General features: G+C 41.0%; 1 protein-coding gene across 5 annotated transcripts in view; it reads right to left on the reverse strand.

The window, feature by feature from the left end:
- The window catches only part of DLGAP1 (DLG associated protein 1), a 519,677-nt gene that overhangs the window by 369,744 nt on the left and 133,921 nt on the right, over positions 1-16,012 (reverse strand). For all 5 annotated transcript variants that reach the window (XM_083187577.1, XM_083187573.1, XM_083187574.1 and 2 more), the window contains one exon: positions 6,345-6,419. The gene's annotated coding sequence lies outside the window, so the exon portion shown is untranslated. The remainder of the gene's footprint in view (positions 1-6,344; positions 6,420-16,012) is intronic.

Genomic DNA, 16,012 nt, shown 5'->3' on the forward strand with positions numbered 1-16,012 from the left:
ACGATACAGTATGCCTGTTAATTGTTGGACTACCATACATACCTGTAATGGGGCGTATGACACTGAAGAGAAGTAAGGTTGTCAGTTGTGTGCTTTGGAAGTGCTGTTCACATGCCTATGACGTGACTATGGAAGCCAATCCTGGGATTTAGCCTCAAAAAGGCTGCTATTTAATATAGGGATTGCAGGAAGGAATCCAGGGATTTGATTAGAAATGTAGAAAATGTGTCAAATGGAGCTGAGGTGTGAGAGGCGGGCTGTGAGTGACTGCCCCAGCTTCCGCCTGACACTATTTTTACTACTGGCTGGCTTGACACTACCTGTCCGTTGTTCCCTCAAGCCATTTCCTGCATGACAGGAGGACTAGGGCTTCCTGCACAGGACTATATCCCCTGCTGGTGGCTATCTCCACCCTCTATCACAAACCACCTGTGATGTTGTTCTGACAGCAAAAAGAACTCTTTTTGCAGACCCTGCTATTGCTTCCCTACAGACAGTTCTCTAAATCCCTAGCAGCTTCTGCTGTCTCCTGGTGCCCATGCAGCTGTGTGGGGAACCCTCTACATCGGATACACAGTTCTTCACACCAAGTGGACACAGTTACCATATTAATACTAATAATAATTATTATTATTTTAATTGTATGGAGACTGATTCTGATTTGGTTCTTGCTATTGTTGGTGCTATATTTTGTCATAAGAATTAGAGATTATATGCGAATATGGGCAGAAACTAACCTGCCCACTGCTGTCTCTTCATTTCAAACAACAAAAACCTAGAGAGCACAAAACACATAGAGTAGAGTTTTTGCAAACAATTTCGGTCATGACCTACATGAGTTCTATATTCCATCCATGAAAGGTACAAGGTAAGGCAGTCATGGTGGATGCACTATGTAGGATTACGCTGGGTGGAATAGGTCACACATAGAAGGGATGACACACAATGCTTGGTTGCCATAACCTAGGAGTAGGGTTCAACATAACCATCAGGTCCATGTACTTTTCACCCCATCCAAAAGCATACGATACCAGGACCCCAACAGGCAGCTCAGGGGCAATCGCCAGCTAGCCTGCATAGCTGCTGGAGCTGTGACATGGTGGATAGTAGCTGCATCTCTACATTCTTCTAAGGGTAGGATCAGTGATACTCAGGTTTCATTACCAGTGAGTTTTCTGAGCTAGGACTTCAGCTTCTGCCCAGTTTTGGGAGATGGCAGGTACTGTACTTGAGGCATAGTGCCACCAACCACCCCACCATGCTTGGTGAGGCAGTCATTGACCAAAGTGCAAAGCATACTCTATATTGGTAGGTGGGTGAGGGAGCCCTGGTGTATGAGGGAACCCAGGCAACTCCAGATGATTTCAGGGGACTGATTGACCCAAAGTCCCAATCCATTGGGAATTACTGATGTGCCCCCCAGTTAGAGTGCTCATCGTTGACAACCCTCTCCACCTGTAGGAGTTCACCTGTAGCCCTCCCCTCTCTGCAGACCAACTCCTACCTTAGCTTGGTCGCCAGGAGAAGCTTTGACAGTTTATTACTATGGCTTTTGTGGTCCTTTTCAAAAATGGTGTAATATGTTGGCAGAATAATAATAGTTTCTTTGTACAATTCAATCCTTGGTATCACGGGAATCCTGGGATTGAGATTTTGTCAATCCTGAATTCCCACTTTATAAAAGTAGGGTGATGTTGGCTTTCCTACATGAGACCAATTTGCCCCAATTCAAGGGCCCTTTCTTGGTCATGTGTCATTTTGTGGTGAGTCCATTACAAACCTTTGCTATTACATGGGAAATAAAAATGGATACAAATGTATTGTAACTGTGTAGCCATCAGAAATCAATCTGATTATAGATATTTTTCTATAATAAATAGAAATATTCTTTGTACTATTTAATATCTAAGCTCTAATATCTATATTTGATTTCTTTTGGTTTGTGCATAAGCTCTAATATGTGTTTTAATAAGAGTTTTATTTACTAATATTGCTTAAAGTGACCGATCTACAATAAAACCATAAAACAAAAAATATATAATTAGCCACATTTTTGAATTTCATTTGATCAAGAAACTTTATCCTTAGCAATTACTTGTCAGCACGCTAAATATTGCCCCTTTCTGTGCTAAACTGTTTAAATCGAATGAAGAGTTGACAATAGTACATGTCAGCGATCAAAACAATCTTCAGGTTTGATATGAGTGAACACTCTGTTGAAACATAGATTTGTCTGAATATTGTTTATTGGACAGTCTAAAACGATGCATCTGTTAACCACAGTGATTGGTGATTATTTATCTTTTTCCTACTTGTTTATAGATCTTGTTCTTGATGATTACATTACATAGTGCTTCCTCCAGTCCCCAGCAGAAACTGATTGGAAAACTACTCTTGACTTTCCTTACTCAGCTGTAGCGTTTTCTATCAGTGTTTTTAACTCTCGCCATTATTGTTATAATCGGGTTCTTTTTTTTCAATTCTACAACTTTGATTCATATTAATTCAGCATTATCCTGTTAAACCATAAAATAAAAGATTGGTTCAACAGTTTATGGAAAAATAAAAAGCATTGTTTTCTTTATCCTACAGTTTGTGACATGGTTACAGCCATATATCCAGCTTGTTGATGTGAGTCTCGATCTGATAGAAGCAATAAATTGTCAAATAACAATTATTTATCAATTCGTTTTATCATACGCAACGACTTTTAATACGAGTTGAGTATGATAAATGGTGTTCCAGCCAATAAGCTCCTAAGTGTCATGTGTTTGGGAGCTGATTGGCTGTGGCATCGTTTATCATGCACAATGAGTTTTAGAACTCATTGATCAATTAGTCCGCTAGTATGTTACTGAAATCATGGGAATTTGCTTTACTCTAAACAGCACTTTACACAGGATGTAGGGAACAAAAGATGTGGGATGCCTGGGGCTGCTTCATGTCGAGTGTTGTGCTCAGAGGAGGAAGCAGCACAGATCTAATTACTTTTGCTGTACTGTGTGACACAGCCTGTCTTTCCCAGCAGCATAGGAAAAGTAAGACATACACATGGCATACACACACATAGCATACATACACTCAGCATATACACAGATAGCATAATACACACATAGTACATACACAAAGATGCAAAGCAAAACTCACATAAACATATACTGTACACATAGCATGCATACATACACATAGACATAGCATACATACACACAGCATGTACACACATACACAGCATTTACACACAGAATATACACATAGCATACCAACACCTCACCCAATCAGCATAATTACCTTAGCACCCCAGCATAGAACACACACCTGACTGCCCAGTGCCCAGATGCAGGGTTAGTTACTTTTTCACCCAGTCAGACAGCTCTCAAAGAGTCAAATAGAAATCTGACTATGAGTAGCTGCACGCTAGCTCCCCCTACCTTCAGCTATCTGAGTGGCAGCCTCACACCTCCATTTCAAAATAAAGATATGACAGCAGGGCCGATAGATCCGGTGGGCAGGGAGGGTTTCTAGGTACTTGGAAACCCTCCCTGCATGCACGTATGCGGCACAGTGACCTCCTCCCCTGTGTTTATGGGGTTTTATGATGATCGAAGATTAAACTATGCACTGTTGTAAATGCTGCAGCAACAGAATATTTCCAACTCTAGATTTTTCAGGTAAAATAAGCACATAATGTTCTAAAAACTCCGGTACAGTATTTGAATTATCCATTCAACTGCCCTGGTTGATAAATAATGGTCTTTAGAATGCAAAGTAACTTTTCTGCAAGCTTTGTCTGTAAACCGTATGAGGCAGCTTCGCCAGCAGGTGAACATTCTTATGGCCAAATATAGCTTTATTTTATTATTGAAGTGAGCAAAGCTGAGGAGGCGGAAGCCCTGCTAAAAGAAATACATTATTTAAAAGCTAATCATTCCAGCTAAACTAAATATATTGTGTAGCCTTATTTTTTAAGAAGTTTTTTTATTTTTATTTTGTACAATTGAAAGAGATTGGCCTAGTATGCTGAAGCCCGCTGTTAGCATGATAACAGAATAGGCATTTATGTTATGCTTTATGAAATCTACATATTGTATATTTATAAACCTCTTTGGAGTTATGAATACATTCCATTTGCACAAAACATGACTTCATTTTTGCGCTTTAAAATTTCACCCCAGCTTAGGCTAGACTGACTTTTATTTCCGGTGGCATTGTCCTAATAGGGGACGTCAGCCACCCGCCCGCATCGGCTCGCCTGCGTTCCCAGGGAAACGCCCAGCATTTTTATGGAGACGCCAATAAAACACTGGGTATTTCCCTGCATCAGACCCCTGTCTGGTATCTGGACTCATGATAGATTGACTCTAGGTCGACCACTATTGGTCAACAGTCAAAAGGTCGACAGGGTCAAAAGGTCGACCGTCAAAAGATCAACAGGGTCCATAGGGCGACAGTCAAAAGGTCCACAGTATCCAAAGGTCCACAGCCAAAAGGTTGACATAGTCAAAAGGTCGACATGAAAAAGGTCATCATGAAAAACATAGACATGCATTGTTTTACAAAATTTTGAGCTGTCATGTGCCAACAGGTGGCATTTCATACCCTATCATCCACTGCGGCATGGAGGGAGAATATAATAGTGTGCCAAAGGCAGCGAGGCACCGTGCCCGAGGAATGACAAGCGGAGCGAGCCATGTGAGGGGATGCGGTATACTTAGACGGTGTCCATGATAACCTATGTCGACATAGACAAAAAAACATGAAAAACTCATGTTGACATTTTGACCATGTCAACCTTTGCCTTGTCGACCTTTGACCCTGTCAACCTTTTGACCCTGTCTACCATTACTGATCAACTATATGACTGTAGACCTAGACATCGTAGATCTAAAATACCATTTATTTATTATCAGTTTCTTATATAGCGCACACATATTCTGCAGCGCTTTACAGAGTATAGTTGAACAATCACATCAGTCCCTGCCCCAGTGGAGCTTACAATCTATATTCCCTACCACATGTACATGCACACACAGACATTCTAGAGTTAATAAGTTCTATATATATTTATTCTGGTTTATTCAATTTGGTCTAAACAATGAAAATCATAGAAATTTTTCTGGTTGGTTAATTTATTTGATTTCTTTATAGTTATTTATTAATTGTTATAGGTAAAATACTTGAAATCGTTTGAGAAGCTACTTTTATGTATATAACCATATGCATTAGACAATATACAAGAAATAACAGCTATTAAATAATCATAATGCTTTGGAAAAAAGTTCTAAATTGCTATTTATTTGGATAGCTATTGAATGGATCCAGTAAAAAAAACTAATCAGCGTTATTAGTACTTATTGATATTTATTTATTCAGTCACACAGCAAATGACATGTACTGTAATATCGTATATAACATACTGTACAGTAACAAACATTTTCATGACATCACTAATAACGGACATCCCACAGCCAGGGCCGGATTTGTGCCTAGGCCCGTGAGGCACCGGCCTCAGGGCGGCACCAATTAAGGGCGGCAGGCAGGCTGACATTCTGTTAAATGGCACAGCAGGTGGGCAGCGGCGAGTGACGAGCACCGCCGCCGCAGACATGAATTATCATATGTCGGCGGCAGCGCCGCTCGTCACCCGCCACTGCCCACCCACTCTGCCATGCACATTACATCACCGCTTAGTTGCTGGGTCCAACGGTCCCCCTGCGTGTCCGGAAATGGCTCAGGCTCACTGCTGCCGGCTCCCACCCATTGGCTACTCTACACACACACAGTCTATTGGCTGCTGTGTATCCAGCAGCTGAGCTGTCAGTCACAGTGTGTGAGCCGGAGAGAGACTGACGGAGACACTGTGCTAATCACTGTACTAATAAGTGCCTCCATCCGTTTTTTTTTTTCTGCCTGGTGAAAAACTCAGCCGGTATTGAATACCCCCCTTTATCAGTTAAGGATCTACCATGAACAACAAGATTCATTTTGTTTGTAAAGGAAAATGAGTAGAATGTAGAGACATTTATATAAAGAAAAGTGACCTCTACCACTAGGACTTCAGGGAGAGGAATTACTGTATATTCATTTACAGCCAACTTTGTACTATAGAAATTTGACACATTATAACCCAACATTATAACCCAACATAATTAAAAGCAAACGCAAAACAAACAAGACACAAAAGGAAAAGGAGATGAAAATTTTGATTTTGATCAAAAAATCTAAATCAAAATAATTGGCAGCTGCCGTTATAGGGCATCACATTCCAAAGTACATAAAACAAAAACACAGTAACTAGAAAGTTGAAAGAAAAGAAAAAAGGATGTGAACTCTGGTAGACATCATACCTTTGTTGTCAGTTTTTCATTTTGTAATGCAGATTTGAAGTGAAAAGTGCTGGTTCAGTCAGTGACTACACTGCTCTGTAAAGGGAAACACAAATATATTTAAAATAATATACACATAACCTAACACTAAGTGTTGTTTTATGTTTTGCAATTAGAATAGATTATAAAAAATGTCTTACATTTGTATACCAGTTAATATTATTTAACATTATAAGAAGCCACATGGTAAATAATAAAAACATTAGACAAAACTATTATAACCATTATTACAGATGCAGTACTTCTTAAAAGTGAATTTGTCAAAAATTACCAAGCAAACCTTTTTATTCTTCATAATGACCTGTAATGTGTACCTTATATTTTTTTTTGTACAAAACATTTTTTTATTTGAATTTATATATCAAATGTGAGCAAGGCTGGTATTTTTAGCAGGTATCTTCAACAGCTGTCACAGATGTTGGCACTCAAAGGGTTAAAAATTGGAACTGGAGTGTGTTAATGTTACAGGTTACATTCCCCCAAAATCTTCAATATCATAATTAGGGGTTTAAACATTCAATGCCAGATTCATAGTTGCATATAATACTGCCGCATTGTGTTTTCAGAAATAAATATCTTCACTGTCACTATCACAGCGCTTTTACACTAGCCCTAAACTTGGATCCTTCTGATTTTGGACTCCTCTTTGCGTATGGTCACCTGTGAATTCATTGCAACCTATGCGCCCATGAAACATCCTTCGTGTTCAAAAAAATAGCAAGATTTGCCAGTAAAACAGATTTGCTTGCATTTCATGGCATTAGCTGTTGTAGCCTATGGGCTACTCTCTGCAAAAAGTTCCGCAGGGTGATCCAGCATTGTGCTTCGTCAATTGGATCCCTCCCTGGCACTCTCCACTCACATGTGTGATCCGCAGACTGTGCATGCTCTTCTCCAGAAAGAAAAGTGCAGTGCTCTAGGACAGCTGTCCCTGCAGCGGCAATTTCTTATTGTAGCAATAAACAACAATAATAAGCAATTATAATAGGTATAGAACCAAAAATGTCTAAACATGCCCCTTAAAGAGCAAGTAAAATGGTATGATACTGCAGCAAGTCATGCACCTGAAATAGATGGAGCAATAACACCTGTGTAAACAGCTAGAAGGCATGTCTAAATCACTACATTCTTTTCTATTTTATGTCACCCTGAGGCAATGGTACAGACCATACCAAAGAGATGTAGCCTGCAGAAACATAGCCACCAGGCATGCTGTTAGGATCCTGTATTCCTTAAATTGCAGGAGTACTGTACATTACACATCGTATGCTGACCACTTATTTCGCTGTTTCACAGAGTTATTGGATTTGTCCTCATTAAAGATGGTGAATGCAGCTTCGATGAACGCTTTTACCTCACAGTGGGTCTGATGTGATAAGCCTTAACAAGAGATAAATGCAAGGGTGATAAAGAGAGATAAACGTCAAGCCAATCAGCTCCTTACTGACTTTTTTCAAACAGCCTGTAACATGGCAGTTAGGAGGTGATTGGCTGGACGTTTATCTCTCTTTATCATCCTTGCATTTATCTTTTTTTAAGGTTTAATACATCTGCCCCAGTAGCTGCTAGAGAAACATTTGCAGTGTATCTGTTTACATACTGGAGCTTTTACTTTACCATCTGCAGTAGCCATCTTTTGAGTGGCAAGTGAATTTGTCAAAATTGGTATGAAAATTGCCAAGCAAACACTTTTATTCATCATAATTAATGTTTACCTTTTATAGGAAATATAATCTTTTTTACACAACATTTTTTATTTGAATTCATATAACAAATGTGAGTGACGCTGGCATTGTTAGTGGATATTTTGCGCATCTCTCACATAGATGTTGGCACTCAAAGGGTTAAACATCTTGAAGAAATCTTCCAGTACTTCTCCAGATCTATTCCCTTACAATGTGGCTTTTACCTACATATGGGTCTGTCTTATTAACTAGCAACACTGATATTTTCTGATATACTCTTGCTCCAAATATTTGTTTTTAGATTTAATTGATCTCGCTAAGCTATTTGTGTTTCCATGGCATTAGCCACAACTTAGTATCCTATTGATTTATTTTATTGATTTTGGTTTTTATTTAAGATTGGTGAATATTAAATCAAAATATCTAAAATTCATAGGCTGTCTAATTTATATAAGTCTAATTGATAGATCTAGCTCTGTCATTCAGTAGTTAGTAGTTTGTGTGTGGGGAAGGGTTGCCTAAATCATTACAACTCTAGACACAGTTACGAATATGAAGTAAAAAAGGAATGATCAAATAACTCAGTAAAACTCCTCATTACACCGTCGCCTCACTGTCCCTAAGTTTTGTCATGTTGTATTCGTGGGAGGCCAGTGGCAAACGCAGGATTTTCAGAGGGGGGTTTCCGAATGTAATCCAAAATGTCCCACTCTGCAGTGCATTGGAGTAAATCTGGGAGTCTAAAGGAGTGGTAACAGCCCTGATAAATTGGTCTTTTTATACCCTGGATACTGTATTAATATTTAACAATACAGATGGTCTATAGTATAGGCTATATACTATAAATATATAATACACATACATAAATAAATACACAAACATAATAGAACTAATACTGCATTGTCTAAGCTCAAAATCTCCCACTTCATGGTAAGACTCCTGTCTCTTCCTGCTGGCAGCTACTCTCTGGTCCATAGTGATGTTTGAGGGCTCAGATCCACACACGCAGTAGATGTGGCAGAAGGAGCTGATACACTAGGCATGTGCACTAGCCCTGCTCTGTCCCTTGCACTGCATGATGTGGTGGCAGCTCTATTGATCATACTATATACCATTGCTATTGTCATAATGTAAGGCACTTGCCAAGTGGAGGGGGGTTTCAGGGCAACCAACCCCCCCCCCCCCCCCCCCTTCATTTGCCCATGGAGCCTGATAATGTTTGACATGGTAGAATACCACCTGTAAGTAGAATAATGCAACAGAATATAAAACTAGAATGAACAGCACCAGCTTTTACCTCCAATGTGAATCTTGTGGGGTACAGTAGCTATTGTATGGTTGGGATGTAGTTAATATGCTGGCAGTTGGGAACCTGGTGGTCAGGATACCGACACCATCCCAAATGCTGATATTACCACCAGCTAGAGTCCCGGTGCAAAGGATCTTGCTCACTCGTGGGGGCTTTCGGCGGCCGTGATCCCACTGTCAGGATCCTAACAGCCAGGATCCTGACTGTCGGGAATTCATACTGAACCAGTATGATGAACTGTTTTATCTAGTTAAGCATAGTAGACAATTACATATATTTCACTTGTATGTATGACTGCTGAATGCACCAAACAATGTATGTAGTGTGGCCAATCCCGGGATCTGCGGGATCCCGGGATTTGGCCCCAAATTGATGGAATCTGCTCCCAGGATTGGAGTTTCACTTGGAGCACTCACTCAGGTACCTGTTACACTAATTGGGGATCCATGTGGACATAGACACCAACATTTTTAAAAACTCAAGTTGACCTTTGTGGTCAACATTTCCATGTCAACATTTTGCTTGTGTTGATCTTTTCTCCATGTCAGCCTAGTGCATGTCGACCGTTTTTCATGTGTTCATGTGTTTTTATGTATTGACCTTTTCACTGTCGACCCAATAATGTGGACCTTGTCACTGTCAACCTAATGATCCACACCCAGCACACCATTATGTAAAGTAGCTTTCTCATTCCTAAAAAGGGGCAGTTCCACTCCTTGGCCCTCTTCTAGAACGAACAGTAATATTTTAACAACATTTCATTTCTCCTTTCCCTTACATTTAAGCATGATAGTTATTTCTATTACATTTCAGCATTGCTGTATTTAGTCATAAACTTTAATCCTAAATCTGTGAAGATCCATTAAATAAAGCATGAATTCACGTTGCTTCTGTCTTCTTATAACTTGCCTTGATATTTAAATACTGTATCTCACATACACCATCTGTTTCTAAATATATACTATTGAAAAGTAACAGCCCTCAAAATTTAGTTTAATAATTTTGTTTAAAAACAAAAAATGTAAAAAATAAAAAAGGCGTATTCTTGTATTCGAAGCTAAATATTAGAGAGGACAAGTAATCAGGGCTGGCACTTCCATTAGGCAGCTGCCTAGGGTGTCTGCACCTAGAGGCAACCACTGCGGTCATAGGGCCTTATTCTGATCGGTGCGGCCCGATCAGAAATATGCGGTCATGTCCGTGCAGGCGAATCCCCGCCTTCCATACGGATCGCCACCTCCGTCCGTATGCGGATATGTGGCGGTCCGCATGAAAGTGGACGGGGATACGCCTCCTCCATGTTGGGAGCAGCCCCTGCATTCGATGGTCGCCGAACATCGAATGCAGGGCCGCACGCTCCACCAGGTCCCGCAACCCAAGACCACACGGACACTTGTCCGTGTGAAATCATGTATGGGGGCGGGCAGCTGACATCCGGCGATGTCAGATGCCCACCCCCTACACACGCGTCACGGCTTCATTACCATGCATACGCCCCGCGTTTGCATTGGAATGCCCATGAAACGCATTGCGTATGCATAGGGTAATGAGGCTAAGCAGCCCCTCACGCCCCTCTACGCCCCCTGTGCGGCGTATAAAGAATACGTGCGGCGAAATCGCCTGCACATGCGCAGAGTGACCTCTGCACATGCGCAGACGATCAACATCGGCGGGACGTCCGCATGCGGTAAAATCTGCACCGATCAGAATAAGGCCCATAGTAAGGAAGTCGCTGTCATCCGGACCTTACCCTACACTATGCTGATAGTGGCTTTGGATCTTAAAAGCCATTGTCCCTGCACTTATTTATTTTCTCCTGCCATTGCTATCATTTCTGTTAGTGGTCTAATTGTTTAATGTCATATTAGTCCAGGTGACTGGGTAAACTGGTCAATGGATTCTTGGGAAGGATGCTGTGGGTTAATGGATTAATTAATGGTTAATAGGAGCTGTGAGAGTGGATTAATGTGTTTATGGGAGCTGGGAGCGTGAACTGATACTGGACTTTTGGAGAGAAATGTGTTAATGTAGGCTGTGTGGAAATTGATTTATACAGTACATTCTTTGGGGGTGTTAACGATTTCTGCACTAACTTTGTGTTTGTGTGTGCATGTGTGCTTCCACACCCCAAATCTGTGTTAGCTGGGACTGTTGCTGACATAAGATCTCTGTCCTGTAGAAATTCCTTCAGTCCTCTCTTTACATTTATTCTACTTCACCTTGTGCCATACTGCTGTTCTTCCTGCTGTTAAGGCCCATACGCACTAGACGATTTTGAGCTGAAAATCACTCATTTTGGCTGTTTTGAGCAATTTTCAGCTGAAAATCGCCTAGTGTGTATGAGCCACCGATGGCAGACTAGCGATGATGTACGCTCCTGCATCATTGCTAGCAAAGTCCACCGTCTGCTGGTTTTACCAGCATGCCAGCAATGATCGAGCTGAAAGATGATAAACTTTCATCCCACAGACCGCCCCAAAGCCTCTCCTTCTCCCTCCCCCTGATCTTTCTCCCTGCTCCATATATTGTCATGCCGCATGGAGCAGGGAGAAGTGCCCTTACATGAACACCTGCCCAGCCACCTGTATGTCCGCCGCCCTCTTCACTGACCTGACTGTGCTTTCCTGCCGGTCAGTAGTCTGCCCACCCTCCGTGCCACTTGCTGCTCCACCCACTCCCGCCTACCAGCTTATCCGCCCGCAGCAGCAGGGAGCGCAGGCAGCAGTGGGAGTGCAGGCAGAAAAAAAAAACCTCACTTTAAGTAGTCGCCCACTGCCATTAATGTGTCAATTGTTAAAAGTATAATGCACACAAAGTATATACATATACTGTATATATATATATATATATATATATATATATATATATATATATATTCCGTGGTCTGGCACTCCCAACCTGTACTATAATTTTCTGGGTGCCTTCCCATACACATTAGAATAGTATAACCATGTGCACTGCAGGTTAAAGTAAAACCCCACCCAAATCTAATTCTCTCTGCACAAGTAACACCTGCCCCCCCTGCAGTGCACATGGTTTTGTCTATCTAAGAAAGATTTTGTCAGAAAGAGTGAACTAGAATAAGGGCCTCAGTTCCTGCTGAAGCCTGCTGAAAAATAGCCCTGTATAAATATATATATATATATATATATATATATATATATATATATATATATATATATATATAGCGTCTGTTTAGAGCTGGTCAGCAACTCGGGGGGGGGGGGGGGCTCGGGGGGAACTACCAACTCCCCCCCACACACACACACACACACACACTGTGGGACACTGCCGGCCACGGAAGGGGCACGGGAACATCCCCAAAAACCGGGACGTTCCCGCGGTATTCTGGACAGTCAGTTGGGAGGTATGCTGTTACCATATGTGTCAGTCGAGGTATCAGTATGTTTTCAGCTTTTGATTAGATATATTTGATACATCCACTTTTTTGGAAGCTGTGGAGATACCTGGGTGATGTTAAGGCTTTTGCTGCTCATCATAGCTGATCTGCCCATACGCAACATCAACCTGAGGAACCCTGGTACCTAAATGGGTTTGGAATCAGCAGTTTGCATTTAGTTGGAAGATACAACTACATTTTATCTTCATGATAAAAAACAACTAGAGTATAAGAAATAAGTACAAGGTGGATCAGCACACATAGGGCAGGATGCACTATCACTCACTGCGAAACTGAGGCGGAAACTTTGCGATAAAAAACATATTTGGGCAGGAATGTAAGTGCATCTCCCGCATAGAATTTATTCTACAAGACTACACAACAGGATTATGTTCACCTTGTATTAGTGTGCAGCCTCACATTGAATACAAATATCATATTTATCTTATTTGTTTCAAAGGAAATGTATAGGCCTTTAGTACACTTTTTCTTATGGCAAAAACCTACTGTACAACACACAAATGATTGTCAGTTACACAATTACTCAGGGGATGTATCGCTATCAGCCATCACCCCACATCTGTTTTTGCAGTAGCTTGTCTACTACAGGGTAATCCGCACAGGGGATTTTTATGCAGCATGTCCTACATTGCCTTCTGAAAGCACCACAATTAAACATGTCATGTGAATGTTAAACATCTACTTTTAAAGAAAGAGCTATCTTGACCTGTTTAATGAGATATTAGACATTAATCTCATGTGATTAATCACTCAGAGCAGCATAATGTAGCACAGTGTTTTCTTTTTAAGGCTTCAGCCTTCCTTGCAAAGCAAAAAATACATTCGTTATCAATCAACAACATATCCACACCCCATACCTATCCTCTATATCAGGCATGTCAAACTATGGCCCTACAGCTGTTGTGAAACTACAAGTCCCATCATGCCTTGCCACAGTTTTGCTATTAGGGAGTGCTAAAAATATGGCAATGCATGCTGGGATGTGTAGTTTCACAACAGCTGGAGGGACACAGTTTGGACATGCCTGCTCTATATCATATCTGGCCAACTGTTGTGAAACTGCACATCCCAGCATGCCCTTCTACAGTTTTAGCATTAAGTAACAGCAAAACTAAGGCCGGATATGTTGGGACACAGTAGCATCACTGTAACACTATGTGCAGCACCCTGGTGCCCATACACATTACAATTATTGTATAAAATATTGTATACAATATCGCATCTCATCGCATATCAGTTTTGCGATGAGAACTAGTACAAAAAATGTGCTGCACCTACTTTTTGTACTAGATCTCATCCTCATCTCATTGCAAAACCAAGATGCGATCAGATGCGATGTTGTATACAATATTGTATACAATAATTGTAATGTGTATGGGCACCTTAAGGGTTGGCACTGCGGCCAGCACAGTCACCCAGAGCACCTTGCATCTCCCCGGCTCCCAGAGTAGTGATGGACATTGCTTTGCAATGTTTATTAACCATAGATGATTTTGTTTTGATGGCAATGCTTTTACCATTCGATGGCGGCATTTCAGTACTTGCTGCCATCAAATGGTAAACATGTGCCAGCCATGCTGCAATGCTTCAGCGCATGTGCGGCCGTGCTAAAGATATTTGCGCTTGCTCAATTCTTTTGATGCGATGTTCAGTTACCGTTGCATCAAAAGATTTGATGGCGGAAGCCCAGCCATCATTACATGGTTGGCTTCCAATGTCCATCCATAAGGAAAAACAGGGGTTGGGATGCAAAGGCAATCCCCCTACTGTGAAGCTACACATTTCCCCACAAAGGCGCACCCTCTTTCCACTATGAAAATGGATTTAAAGGACCCACACCAGATGTCAAGATGGTAAGTGACGTGCTGCTGGGAGATATAGATTCACAACAACTGGATATTTGTGATATCATAACACATCACAATGAGGCCTTATCAAGAAGGTCCATCAAGAAAATGCTAAATTTTACATTTAACCGTTTTGACTTCGTTACAATTGTTTGATATCTTTCCGTTTTAATATTCTTCCCTTGAATTTATTTAAACATTGTTTTTATGTGTCCATTTACTTTTTTTTTCTTCAAATCGTCCCTCCCAAACAGCATTTACCTGACTTTCACATATCATATGTAACTGGACACAGACACTTCTGCTGTAAAGGGTTACAAGATTAATTATTCATTATTTAGTTGCTATCCTTTAACCTTTAAGTGAAGATAAAATGGTTCATATCACTCAAGCTCTTTAGGAGACAGATGTGACTAATGTGACAGCTGATTCCAGTAAATATGATATGAGGAAACAGACACTGTCTTTGTTGATGTGAAAGAAAACATTGATTTTGTTCTCTCACAACATATCTTTGCTTAGCAATAACAGCAGTTTAAAAAAAAAGTCAAGTATAAAATGGAATCCTCACACTCAATAATGAATGTAGATGCTACACAGACTGTGAATGTAATGTGATCACTGTGTGATATCATACTCTCTAGGAGGAGAACTGAAGAGGGAAAATGACATCTGTTACTAGTAAATCATAACTCAGTCATGTGCCTCCACAGGCAACCTGTTGCTCTCTATTGGGCTCTGCACATTGCCCCCCAAGAGTGGCCTACATATGCAAGACGTGATTTGATGTTAGGAGCAAATCCAGTAAAAGATTACAAATGTGCACCTTGACAAACAATATTGTGATTCAATGGGAGCAAATTGTTGTTTTAGTATACAGGGAGATACTGCATATCTATGTAGTACAGACATACTGAATAGTTTTATTTTACTGCATACCTAGATAGAGGCGTAAGTTCATACCAGATGCTGGAGGCAAAATACATGGTGATGCCCTTTCCCCTATGGCATTACGCGCAGATGCTATCTCCTTCTGAGCATGCGCAGATGGACTCCTGGGTCCTGAAACTTGGAGTTTCAGGACCGCCGGAGAGAATGGAGGGAACACAGCAGGTATAGGAGATACCTGCGATACCACCGAGTCTGCCTATCACAAAATTAAGGATGTCTATAAGGAAGATATTCTTGTTGTACATAATGCAGGTGGCGACTGTGAAACATCTAATATGCTACCTTCACACTTTCACTTGAGGGGTTGGAAGGTGGACATGGGTGGCAGAGTGAAGTTTAAAAGAGAGGGAGGGGGTCGGTTGGTTGAAGTTTTGCCTTGGGTGCTCAGAAGCCTTATACCAGCCCTATACCTGGTG

The sequence above is a fragment of the Crinia signifera genome, chromosome 5, assembly GCF_055691185.1.
Source record: "Crinia signifera chromosome 5, ASM5569118v1, whole genome shotgun sequence".
Lineage (NCBI taxonomy): Eukaryota > Metazoa > Chordata > Amphibia > Anura > Myobatrachidae > Crinia > Crinia signifera.